The sequence below is a fragment of the Sus scrofa genome, chromosome 15 (assembly GCF_054392235.1).
Source record: "Sus scrofa isolate SSC_HxYL_T2T_F1_AM1 chromosome 15, Sscrofa_HxYL_maternal_Yorkshire_Landrace_v2.0, whole genome shotgun sequence".
Taxonomy (NCBI): domain Eukaryota; kingdom Metazoa; phylum Chordata; class Mammalia; order Artiodactyla; family Suidae; genus Sus; species Sus scrofa.
This window is the reverse complement of record NC_139397.1, coordinates 75,996,996-76,009,596: the sequence shown is the minus strand read 5'-3', so window position 1 is coordinate 76,009,596 and position 12,601 is coordinate 75,996,996. Positions and strand designations below refer to the sequence as shown.

The window sequence follows — 12,601 nt, the reverse complement described above, 5'->3', positions numbered from 1 at the left end:
AATAGAATAAAGGCATAAAGAGAATAAATGGCAAAGAGAAAAGATAAAAATGGTGCATATTCCTAGAATGTTAGTAAAGGGCAGTCACACATAGCATTTAAAATTTTTCCCAATATAACAAAGCTCGAACTGAGAAAATCACAGAGGAACTGCAAACTTTACAGAGAATTTTCAGGGTGACTCCATCTCTTGGAGGACACAGTAGTGTAGCCTCTTGGGAAAAGAGAGACTGCTTGGTGCTCTACTTTAAACACTGTAAAACACATGACTTACTATCCTAAGAGAAACAAGAGACATTTTTAGCCAAGAACAAACTTCCTGTTAATCCAAAACAGAATATTTCCATGTAATTTAAAAAATTATATTTATTTATATTTTTTGGCCATGACCACAGCATACAAAGTTCCCAAACCAGGGACTGAACCTGTGCCATAGTAGTGACAACACCAGATCCTTAACCCACTGTACCACAAAGGAACTCTGAGAATATTTCCATAAGAAAGGTTTCAAGAACAGTGAATAGAGTGAGTGTTTGAAATCCAATTCCTTTTTCCACCTGCTGAAGGAAGATATTAGTTATCATTAGAATCTGTTCCTAGAAGCCCCAAATAGTTCTGCCTTTCATTCTCCAAGGAGAAATAACTGCAGTGTGATTGTCAAACTATTACATACTGAAGGTCAAACCTCTCTCAGATCTCAAATGATACATTATAGATTCCAATTTTAGGGAATAAAGTCAACCTCAATCTAACAGCCTGCTGAGATATCTACCTCCAAAACAAATGGTTTAGTTAGGTGAAGTACTAAATCAAGGATTTATTCTCGTAAGAATCCTAATTACAATAGATCCCGGGTTTGAACACAGTGATGAGGATGATTCACTCTTGACTACCTAAGTTACAACTTGCTTTTTTAGTGTCATTAACAACAAAATAGAATTTATAATAGAAATTCAAGTGTAGGATTTCTTATAAGAATAACATTTTAAGAACTTCTACTCAAGGCCGTAAGAGAAATATTTAAGATAAATAACATTTGATTCTTCAGAAATACATATGTATTTTATATGCACATGTGTACATGTATTTTCAAGGTTTGAAGTGAAGAAATGAACAAAACAGAAATTAAGAGCCTGTGATTTAGAAGACAATGATTTTATAATTTCAAAGATAATGTAAATACTGGAAAGTGGGTGATTCCTTTTTTGGTTACATCATTGAGTAACTTAGCTTCTCTTCAGTATTTTGAGCTTCAAGATTTTTCCTAATCCTAATATTTTGTTTCAGTTTCTTATTCTATGCTGTAATCTCTACAAATCACTTCAAGCTTTTTAAATTTTTTATTATACATTCAACTTTTCATATATGGCTCATGGATAAAATTTATACTTGGAACATATGGGAACATTCACGCAAGGGGAGAACTATTGAGTCAACATGATTCAGGTCTTAGTGAAGTTGGATCAAGGTAGACATACCGTGAAAGCCGAAGATCAAGCATCAGAGCCCATTGCACAGCCCAATCAGGATAGTATCTAACTTTATAATCTCAATTTGTGTTATTTTCTCTTAAAGAAGACGCCCATGTAGTTTAAGTTTTTAAACTCGACATCATAGATCTGCCCTGGAAGTTTAGTAGGATGTATGAGATGTTTCCTCATTCCCCACTTACTGGAAATTAGCTTGCTGAGGACCATTTGTTTTTGTGTATCAGACGTTTAGAAGTCATAGACTGATATTTCATCAGAAAATATTTTAGAAAACCACAAACTCTACTAAAAACCGTAATTTCTCAAGTCGAGAATGGTATCCTTCTACGCCAGCAGGGAACAGAGCTTGACTATGGCACATTTGGGGCCAGAGACCATAAAGGTATGTTGGCACTTTGATAGTTCCAGTTCCCAAACTGCACCCAAGCCCAAGGCCATCTCCAAACAGCTCAGCTGGGAGCAGGATTGAGCTGGTAAGTTTTAACTTCATCATAAGCAGAAGCTGAACTGGTGTATTTATAAAAGAGTTTTGAAATGATGAAATTAAGATCAAGGCACCCTAGTGGTGTATGAGAAACTATATGTGGATTTCCAACTGGTGTTGCCTAAAAAATATGCATAGAAATATTTGAATTTAGATTTAGGTTTCAGAAGTGCTAATATTTGAAAAATGGAGACAGGTAAGGACATTAGGAGGTAAATTTTGGAATCAGAATTCCTAGACTAAAACCCTGACCCCCCATTATTTACTTGGGATAGGACTTCGATAAAGTGATTTTATCAACTTTCATCTTAATTTTCTCATTTATAAAATGGAACTAATTACAACACTAATAAGGCTGTTGGATCAAGTGACTTGATACATATAAAGTACTTGGCACAGTGACTGTATCACAGTGAGAACTCAATAAATATTAGCTGCTATTACTTTCACCATTATTAAAATAGGCTAGGAACCAGACAAAAATTAAAAACACACTTAATAGATATGTGAGTCTTGGTGATTAATTTTTACGTGTGGGGAAAGACATGGAAGAATTTGAGATAACCTCATTTTCAAGCATCACTAACAGAGATAAACAATACCCTAAGAGAAACCAGTATGGGAGAGGCAGAGGGAAATCATGCATCATTAAGGTCATGTGTTGACTTGATAGATGCAAGAAGATATGGAAAGCAAAAGATAAAATCTGACTTTGAAGCTCTGGGATTAGTCAAATGTTGAGACAGATAACAGGATATCATCAATAGATAACTGCTCACAAGTTGGTAATAATGCATGAAAAAAAAATGTGTCGAGAATGAATACTACCAGTCAAGATGTGAGAGGCAAAAGAAGAATTAACGGATAAGTCTTGGAAAGAACTCAGAGAATTTTTTTTTTTTTTAATGGCCACACCCAGAGCATATGGATGTCCCGAGGCCTGGTATCCAATCCAAGCCTCAGCTGAAACCTATATCACATCTGTCATAGCCAAGATCCTTAACCTACTGGACAGGACCAGAAATCAAACCCAAGTGGGCCACCACAGCAGAGACAAGGTCAGATCCTTAACCTGCTGTACCATTGTGGGAACTCCCAAGAACTCAAAGAATTTAGACAATATTCAAGATAAAGGAATTTTGGAGTTCCCACTGTGGTTCAGCGGGTTAAGGATCTGACATCTCTGGGAGGATATGGGTCAGATCCCTGACCTTGCTCCCTGGATTAAGCATAGGGTGTTGCTACAAGCTGCAGTGTAGGTTGTGATGTGGTCTGGGTTCAGTGTTGCCATGGCCTGCAGCTGCAGCTGTGATTTGATCCCTGGTTTGGGAGCTTCCATATGCCACAAGTGTAGCCATAAAAATAAATAAAATGAAATGAAATAAAATAAAATAAATAAAATAAAAATGTAGGCCCCCCTCCCCACACACACACAAAAGATAAAGTGATTGCATGGAAAATTTAGTCAGTAGCACATAGTGAGAGAAAATCCTGGCTGGACTTTCCAAGACAGAGACCATCTGTAACCCTAGTGAGTAGAATTTCAATACATCTTCGGGGGTGGGGGAAGATTACACAGGGCAGAGTAATAAATTAAAGGTAAGTAAGTAGAGACAGTCAGAGAAGAATACTTTATCTAAAATGTTGGCTGTTAAGAAAAAAGTATGAAATAGTGCAACATATAGAGAATTTGAGAGGAGGTCAAGTGAGGACATATTTCTTATATGTAGGTTTGTTCCTCTGGTCTTGAAACCCAGCAGGATCCTTTGGCACTCCTGAGCACAAAAGCTTTTCTGGGCCCCCTCCTCAGCCCCCTTATTTCTTGTTTGTAGGAATCAGGCTTCTTTCAGTCTCCTTTACCTTCCCCAGTTCCACAGGATAGGTTCAAACAGTTGCTAATCAGGGAAGGGAGGGGTTGCAGAGAGGAGGGAGGAGTAGTCAAGAAACTGTAGTGCAGCCTTGGGGCAAGGTCCTGGCTCCCCCTTAAGGGAACACATAACAATATATTTGAGCTCTTCTATAGAAATAATGCCCCTTATAAATGGAGGAAGTTAACTACTTGATGAAACATTCCACTGAGAAGTTCACAGTTTGATAACCTTGAGAACTACAGAAGCCCATCAGATCATCATCAGAGGGCAGACGATCTCCAGACAGAATGCAGGCTCTGCACACACCCTGATCCTTATCAGTAACCCTAACCTTGAACCCTTGACTATAAAATCCTCAGAAACCCCCGCAGTTGGGGACACACAATTTTGAGGGCATTAGTCTCCTGTGTCCCCCTCTGACTGGCAAAATAATAAAGCTATTATTTTCTACTTCACCCAAAATTCCATCTGGGATTCAATTCTGCTCAGGGCACAGAGGCCAAGTTTTGGCATCAGCTGTTTACATGACAGAAGTGATGTCAGACTGGTGATGGGCTGAGGAGTCAGTAGGGAAGGAGGGTTCAAAGAATGAGAAAAGAAATATGGTTACTGACACATCCCCCTACGGCTTATCCTGGAATATTGTGACCTGGAGTTTGGCACTTGCCATCTGCCCCTGGATTAAATCATGAAGGGATTAAATCATGGATTAAGTCATGAGCCACTGTAGCTGCTGACCTGCAGCACTCCCTGAGCAGAGCTCAGGGTAGAGACTAGGAGTGAGGCACTCTGTGCTTTGGGAAAACTGGAAGAACAGGTCTTCAGATAGATATTTTTAAGAAAATATTTTATGAGCCCAATTCTTCTCTCCTTATATCTAGAAAAATGCTAAAATCTTTCATGATGACTGGGATCTGTGACTAGTAGTAACCTTCACAAGACTAGCAGCAAACTTTTGTAAAATGTGTGCAGGGCTGCATACACCTCCCCCTTCACCTTTATCACTTATATCTTGATATTCCTCCTTTCCTATTTGGGCTGTAGTTAAGGGAACAAAACAAAAGATGTCTCTGTCATCTGAGTACTATCACTCCCAAGGAGCAGCCCATGAGCCCTGAGGCAACTCAGGAAAGAAATAAAGAATACTGGCCCATTGTAGAGGTGCATTTGAAAGGAGTGATTCCTCTAAGACCAGACCTTTACCTCTTCTAATAGAAACTGGTTTTCTGTAAATTTTTTGCTGCTACTAACTTCCCCTTTTTTTGTAAAAATTCATATATCCTAGCACCCCCTCACCACCTCAGAACCACTTCTAAGAGCTATCTGAGATGCCATCTCCTGAATTTAAGCCCTACTTTCAGCCCTAATTTCGCCCCAAATAAAACTTAACTCTCAATTTCCAGGTTGTGGTATTTTGTTTTTTGTTTGTTTGTTTTTTTTTTTTAATTCGACAGTATATAGAATCATCTCCTCCCAATCTGAGCATATTGAGTAAATATGATCCTGCTTGAATGCCAATGTGCTAGGCTGACTACTGAGACTCCATTGTCAGGCCATGCTCTGGGTTCACTGATCTGTATATTTGACCTTTTATTGACTAGCTCCTTTGCCAAATGTCTATTGTCTTTCTTTCCTGGAATCTAATATCTGATCCAAATCTGATGTGATATTCAGTGTCCTGGAAACTGAAATGTCCTCATACCCCTACACTATGTCGTTGTTAAATGTTTCCTGTTTTGGTAAAGATTCTTGGTCTTTCTTTGCAATATATACCTCTTAGACTGCTTGGATAAGATCATATGCTAGATGATTTTTCTACTGTCAACTAAGTCCAGAGGCGAAAGTCCAGAGGTGATTAAGTACACCCAAGTTCTGTTCACATAGATTCTTTTGAAAATAAACATTAAAATGTTTTTAAGGCAAAGGTGTGTGTGTGTGTGTGTGTGTGTGTGTGTGTGTGTATAAATATATACATGTATATTTTACTTTCTACTTTCAATATTTCTATGCAGTTTGCGGAGTACTTCATGGCAGAATGGATTATAGATCCAGTGTTGTCGCTGCAGAGGTTTGTGTTGCTATTGCTGTAGGAGAAAATGTCCCAATAAAAATGTAAAAAGGAGAGACCCTGGCCATGATGACTAAGCAAAGTCAATCCAACTGCCCCAACTACCCCTCCTCCACAATCTGCTTGTGTAAACTTGTTTCCGCATCTACTACCTTGCCTGACGTCACTCCGGTCCAACTAGCCAAGCATGGACCTGGAAGACGTAGCCCATAAAAGCCTTGTGAAACCCTTCTTCAGGGCTCAGACTCTGGAGATCGATCTCCTCTGAGTCCGCCGCATAATAAACCTGAGTTCTCCAACTCTCCGAGTGCTCGCTTGGTTTCTCCCTGGGTAAAAGAGCTGATACACTGCAGCCACAGAGCTGCTGGAGCTAGTACGCTACAGCCACAGGGCTGTCGCTAGAGCTGGTAGGTTGAGGTGCAGCGCTGCTGGGTAGCTGCCGTAACATTGTGGCACCAGTTTGATCCCTGGCCCAGGAACTTCCACATGCCATGTTGCAGGCATGGCCAAAAATAGACCAAATATTTATGCAGTTTTAATTTATTGTTTTTTTTTTTCCTTTTTTCTTTTTAGCCATGAGCACTAATTTTGCTTAAAATCATGAAAATGAAAAAATTTTTAATCTTAACATTACATAATTTTCCTATTACTGGAATGCTAATTCCTCAGCAAGGGACTTTTTTAATAGCTATTTCTAAAGCTTTGTATGCATAAGGGAATTATCAAGGTCAGTTTGGGAAATAGAAATAATGAGACTAACAACTGTCAGAATGTATGTATAGTATCATTTGAAGTCACTGAAATCAAGAGGCATATACATTAGAATGAAACATATAATACACAAAAGTAACATATAAATTAAAAAATGTTGATAACCTTTCTTGCCACTAACTTCCACAATTATATTTTCCCTTCAGACACACTAGGTTGGCTTCCAAAGGTATGGCCACATATAATCTGTATGTATGTATCTAAGTGGAAAAAATAAGGGAAGGAAAATGCTCAATTCTCAAGAATCATTATTATTATTATTATTATTATTTTGAATGAATTATATCACCTTCACCTGAAACCTCTTTCTATCTACTTTACAGGATTAATTTTCTAGGCATTTAAACTTGCTCTGGTAGTATTTATTGACTTAAACAAAGAAGAAAGGGGGGCAAGGGCAGGAAAGAAATGTTGACTTAAAAAAAATGCACAACCTAAAAGTTGAGAGTTAAGTTTTATTGGGGGCCAAATGAGGGCTTAAGCACAGGAGGCAGCATCTCAAGTAACCCCGAGACAACTGCTCTGAGGAGGGGAGCTAGGATATATAGGAGTTTTTGCAACAAAGGGTAGGTAGTAGGAACAAAAGATTACTGCTAATAATGGAAAACCATATGTCTTAAGGAATTGAGCACTTTTCTATGGGAAGTGCAGAGGTCTGGGATCACTGAAATCATTCCTTTGATATGCACCTCAGGTATCTGGGGCCAGTATCATGTGTTTTCACAGCCTGAGTATCCTTAGGTCTCACAGTTAGGAGCAGCTTCAGTCTGCTAGATTGCAGCGGGTATTCTTTGTTCCCGTCCTGAGTTCCCTCAGGGCTCACTGGCTCACCCTGGGAGGTGGATGCACTCACTGATGACTGTGACATCCTTTGTTTTTTAAAAAATACCCTCATAGAGGTATTTCAGATAGCTCTGAAATACTGCTCCAAAGAGGCATAGGGAAATAATTATCAGTGTGTATGATAGAGGCTTAGAGGGAAGTGCATGCAGCCATGCACACATTTTACAGACGTTTGCTGCTGGTCTTGTGAAGGTTACTACTAGTCATAAGGAACAGACTTCACCACCAACGATTTTGGTGTTTTTCTAGATATAAGGAGATGCAACAATTAGGCTCATAAAATCTTCTCAAAACATCTATCTGAAGACCTGTTCTTCCAGTTTTCCCAGAGCAGAGTGCCTCAGTTCTGGTCTCTACCCTGAGCTCTACTCAGAGGGTGCTGCAGGTCAGTAGCTACAGTGGCTCATGATCTAACCCCTGTAGAGGCAGATGGCAAGTGCCAAATTCCTGTTCACAGAAACATGTGTTTGAAATGTACATTTGACTGCCCATTCTCCAAATGCTATCCCCTTCCCCAAATACTTTGTACCCTTTTAGAGGCAAAGGTTCTCGAAAAGTCACTTACATTTGCTGTCTCTACATGTTTGCATCTTATTCTCTTTTAAATCTGATTCAGCCTGGCTTCTGAATCTAGCATTTCAGCAAAACTACCTTGGAGAGTATTACCAATGACACATATTTTTTTATACTCAGTAGGATATTTTGCAGTCCTCATTTTGGATTACTGATTTTTCTCCTGGCTTTCTGGCTCTCTGGCTTATCCTATTATCTCTCAATTCATTTTTCTTCAGTTTACCTTTCTGGATTGTTTTCTTGACCTATGCTATAAATGTCCTTAAAGACATCTCTGAATTCACTTTGCTTCTCTTCCCTTACTCTCATCTTAGGAATCTCATTTAGGACCATGTCTTTAAATACCATTTATATACCAATGAATCATAGATTACTACTCCAAGCCATAATCTCTGCTGCAGGCTATCGACTAAATAGATCCACTGGAATGTCCCATAGACATCTCAAAATTAATATATCCAAATTCAACTATCACACCTGGCACACTTTTGATTTTCAACATCTCTATAAATGATACATCTATTAAGCTATTTAAGCTAGAAACCTAGGAGTCATTTCAAACGCTGCCCCCACCTTCAATCTGTCAATTATAGACTCCCTAAATATAGCTTGAGTCTATCTTCTTCTTATCATCACTGTACATTCTTAGTTCAAACACCATTTATTTTTATTGGAACTAGAAAAACAGCCTCCTAAATGCCACCATATTTCCCTGCCAAATCCATTTTTGCCCAATTCCAATCCATTTTTTTTCCATAAACCATTCAAACAATATTTTTAAAATGGAATTATGATCACATAATTCCCTAGTGTGAAACCATCAAGTGATTCTCACTACATTTAATAAGAAATGTAAGAATGTATTTCTTACGTTCATTAAGAAATACAAACTCTTTATCATGGCCTTCAGGACCTTGGATAATATGGAGCATACTTACCTCTCAAGCCACAGCAGCATTCTCTAATAACATAAATGTAGGCACATTGACCTTCATCCAGTTCCTTAAAAATGCCAAGATCTTTCCAGCTTTAAGTCACGGTTTCCCTTTTTTTTTTTTTTTTTTGTCTTTTTAGAGCCACAATTGTGGCACCAGGAGGTTCCCCGGCTAAGGGTTGAATCAGAGCTATAGCTGCTGGCCTACACCACAGCCATATCAACACCAAATCTGAGCTGCGTCTGCAACCTACCACCACAACTCACAGCACATTTGATCCTTAACTCACTGAATGAGGCCAGGGGTCGAACTGTATCCTCATGGATACTAGGCAGATTTGCTTCCACTGAGCTGCAATGGAAACCCCAGGGTTTTCTTTTTTGATATGAATTTTATTATCCATTTTCACTTGACCAGATGTTAGTCATTCTACTGTCCTCAGTTTAAATATATACATTCCTTCAAATGTTATAAATATATATTACTGCAAATATATATTTATGAAGTGGACCCCTTTACAAATTATTTTGTCTGATAATACTATGCCCTTTCCTCCTTTTCACTTATGATACATCATAATTATAGATCCATTTTGTAACTTAATGATTTACCAGCTATATTCTAAACTATAGGCCTCATTGAGGCAAAGTCTCTTTTGGATCAATAAGACTGTATACCAAACATCTAGCAAATTCCTGGGCACATTCATTCAGTAAACACATACATGAATAAAATATTATCATTTAATGCATTTTATATGTTATTACCAAAGGTTGGTTGCATTTTCCAATACCTAAAAATTAAAAAATATGAGGAAACTACAAACAACAAGAAAAAAAACCTATGAGCACTATTGTTAAGATATATGATCCAGTAGTTCTCTTGTGGTACAGTAGGTTAAAGATCCAGTGTTGTCTTTGGAGCAGCTTGGTCACTGCTGTGGTGATGGTTTGATCCCTGTCCTGGAAACTTCCATGTGCTGTGGCCATACCTACCTCCCCCCCCCCAAAAAAAGAAGAAGATATGTGACCCAAATATTTTAATGATCTAAATGTTTTAAATGAACATGTCAGAAAGTTGAAATACAAAAAGACTGTATACCATTCTAGTGTAAAGACTAGGATGGAAGGTTGATATAATATCCTTCAAGAAGTTTAAATGTACTGATTTTGTCACCAGGGATATAGAAACATACAACTGTAATTGAATAAACATGCAATGATTACTCTAAGAAAATATTCAAATAATGTACTGAGAAGGTAGGACAATTTTTGAAAGATTAGATATTTTTCTAAAACTTTTTACTGGAAACTAACTTTCTAGAAGAGTTGGAGAGATTAGCATCAGTGTTATGTAAATGACGGGAGGAGAGAGCAAGTGCTAACTCAGTAAAAAAAAAATGCTGCAGGTTAAAAGGAGAAAATCTTTAGCAGGAGAAAGCTGGAGCTGAGTGTACTTTAGTAAAGTGAACCTTAATTTATAGATTTGGTCAAAAGTTATTAACCTAAGGTCCATCCTTTGGGTCCAATTCCATGAAATTATGTGAAAAAAGTTTGTATTTATTTGCATACATGCATTTTACTTGGAAGAAAGGAATCTGAGCTTTCATTAAATTTTCCATTGAGGATTGTGACCTAAATATAGGTCAACACCAACCACAACTGCATAACCCCATGTATCCTGAGATTTAATTAAATTGGCTTTTATGAAGGATTTGGGTATCCTCATTTTATCCAGTCAGAAACACCATTTACTCCTCTGTATTGATTTTTTTCTGAACTTTCACAAACTTTTTCTTTCTTTCTGTCTATCTGTCTGTCTTTTTAGGGCCACACCTGTGGCATATAGAAGTTCCCTCACTAAGGATTGAATCGGAGCTGCAGCTGCTGGCCTACGCCACAGCCATGGCAATGCCAGATCTGATCTATGTCTGTGACCTACACCACTGCTCATGGCAGCATGGGATCCTTAACCCACTGAGTGAGGCCAGGGATCGAACCCGCATCCTCAAGGATACTAGTTGGATTCATTACTGCTTAGCCACAATGGGAACTCTTCTTTTGTTCCTTTAAAAAACCATAATTCTTCCTGTTTTTTGTTTTAATACTTAAATGCACTGAAGATTCTGACTCTTTGATCTGGAATTAGGTCTGGTTGAAATGTTTTTAAAGTCACACAGAACATGTAAAGGGAAATATGGAACTATTCATCAAATTCTTTTTTTTTTTTTTTTTTTTTTGTCTTTTTGCCATTTTCTTGGACCACTCTCACGGCATATGGAGGTTCCCAGGCTAAGGGTCAAATCGGAGCTATTGCTGCCAGCCTACGCCAAAGCCACAGCAACGCTAGATCCGAGCCACATCTACAACCTACACCACAGCTCACGGCAACTCCAGATTGTTAATCCACAGAGCAAGGCCAGGGATCGAACCCGCAACCTCATGGTTCCTAGTCGGGTTCATTAACCACTGCGCCACGACGGGAACTCCTATTCATCAAATTCTTAAGTACCATTATTATGGGTACCCCTTGCAGCACAACAGAGACCAAATAACAGAGACCAAACAGAGACCAAAATTTAGTTGAAATAAAAAGAATTTCTATTCCTTTGTACTTCAATGCAGGTGACACATTCATGAATCTCACTATAAAAAGTATTCATATAGGATATAATATATACATAGACTCAAAAGAGAACAGGAAATAAAACTATGATAGTGATTATGAAAAGCTATGACACTTCAAGGCATTTGAAGAAATAAAAATAAACGATGCTCTTCTAAAGTATAACTAGCATTGTTCTAGGCATAAATGTTCAACACACACACATGACTAAAATAACACAGTGCAGTGCTTTAGATATCAAACTGCACAGTCAAACAGATCTAGGTTGGACCTTGTGGTTTTCTGACTTCATGACTTCAGGAAATCTCTTTAATCTTTGTCCCATACTACTGTGATGATTAAATATGAAAAAACAAATGTTCAGTAAACCTCTAATATTATGAGATTTCACACACTATGTCATAGTTTACATAGGTTTGTCATAGTTTGCCATTATACTTACAACAACATATATTCAACACTATTATACTCATTAATATAAATATATATTCAATATAACAATTCATTTTTATATAAAGGCAATATACAAATTAAGTTTTCTGACTCCAAGTTCTATTTTTCTCATAATAAACACTCAAAAACCCAGGAACAAGGCCCATCCTATAAGTCAACATATTATGTTTACTGAATAATAGTATGAGTGCCCAGCACAAAGAAAGAAGAAATTATTAATTAATATGTAATTACTCTCAGTCTTTTTATAGCTTTTTTTCTGGAGTTTGATTATTCTATTTTTAGAAACTACATAACATATTTCCCCTTTCACCTAATTGAAAATTTAGTAACAATTGCTAAAATCTTTATTGAATGCTTAAAAATTACCCTATTTATTATTTAAGCACAAAAGAGTCAAATTAGTAGTACAAGTCTGTAGGAAGTCCATCAGGACGTTGTTATACAGAGTACAGTGAAAAGTCCCATTTCAGTACTACATATGCTCCT

At 37.7% G+C, this 12,601-nt stretch overlaps 1 protein-coding gene and 1 long non-coding RNA gene across 9 annotated transcripts in view; both read right to left on the bottom strand.

The window, feature by feature from the left end:
* LOC146395922 (uncharacterized) overlaps positions 1–3,870 on the bottom strand; it is a 4,216-nt gene extending 346 nt beyond the window's left edge. The window contains exons 1-2 of the long non-coding RNA XR_014829035.1: positions 3,185–3,870; positions 1–3,045 (exon numbers count right to left, since the gene is read on the bottom strand). The exon at positions 1–3,045 is cut by the window's left edge and continues 346 nt beyond it. This is a non-coding gene — a long non-coding RNA (uncharacterized LOC146395922). The remainder of the gene's footprint in view (positions 3,046–3,184) is intronic.
* GALNT13 (polypeptide N-acetylgalactosaminyltransferase 13) overlaps positions 1–12,601 on the bottom strand; it is a 594,089-nt gene that overhangs the window by 278,231 nt on the left and 303,257 nt on the right. The window lies entirely within an intron of this gene.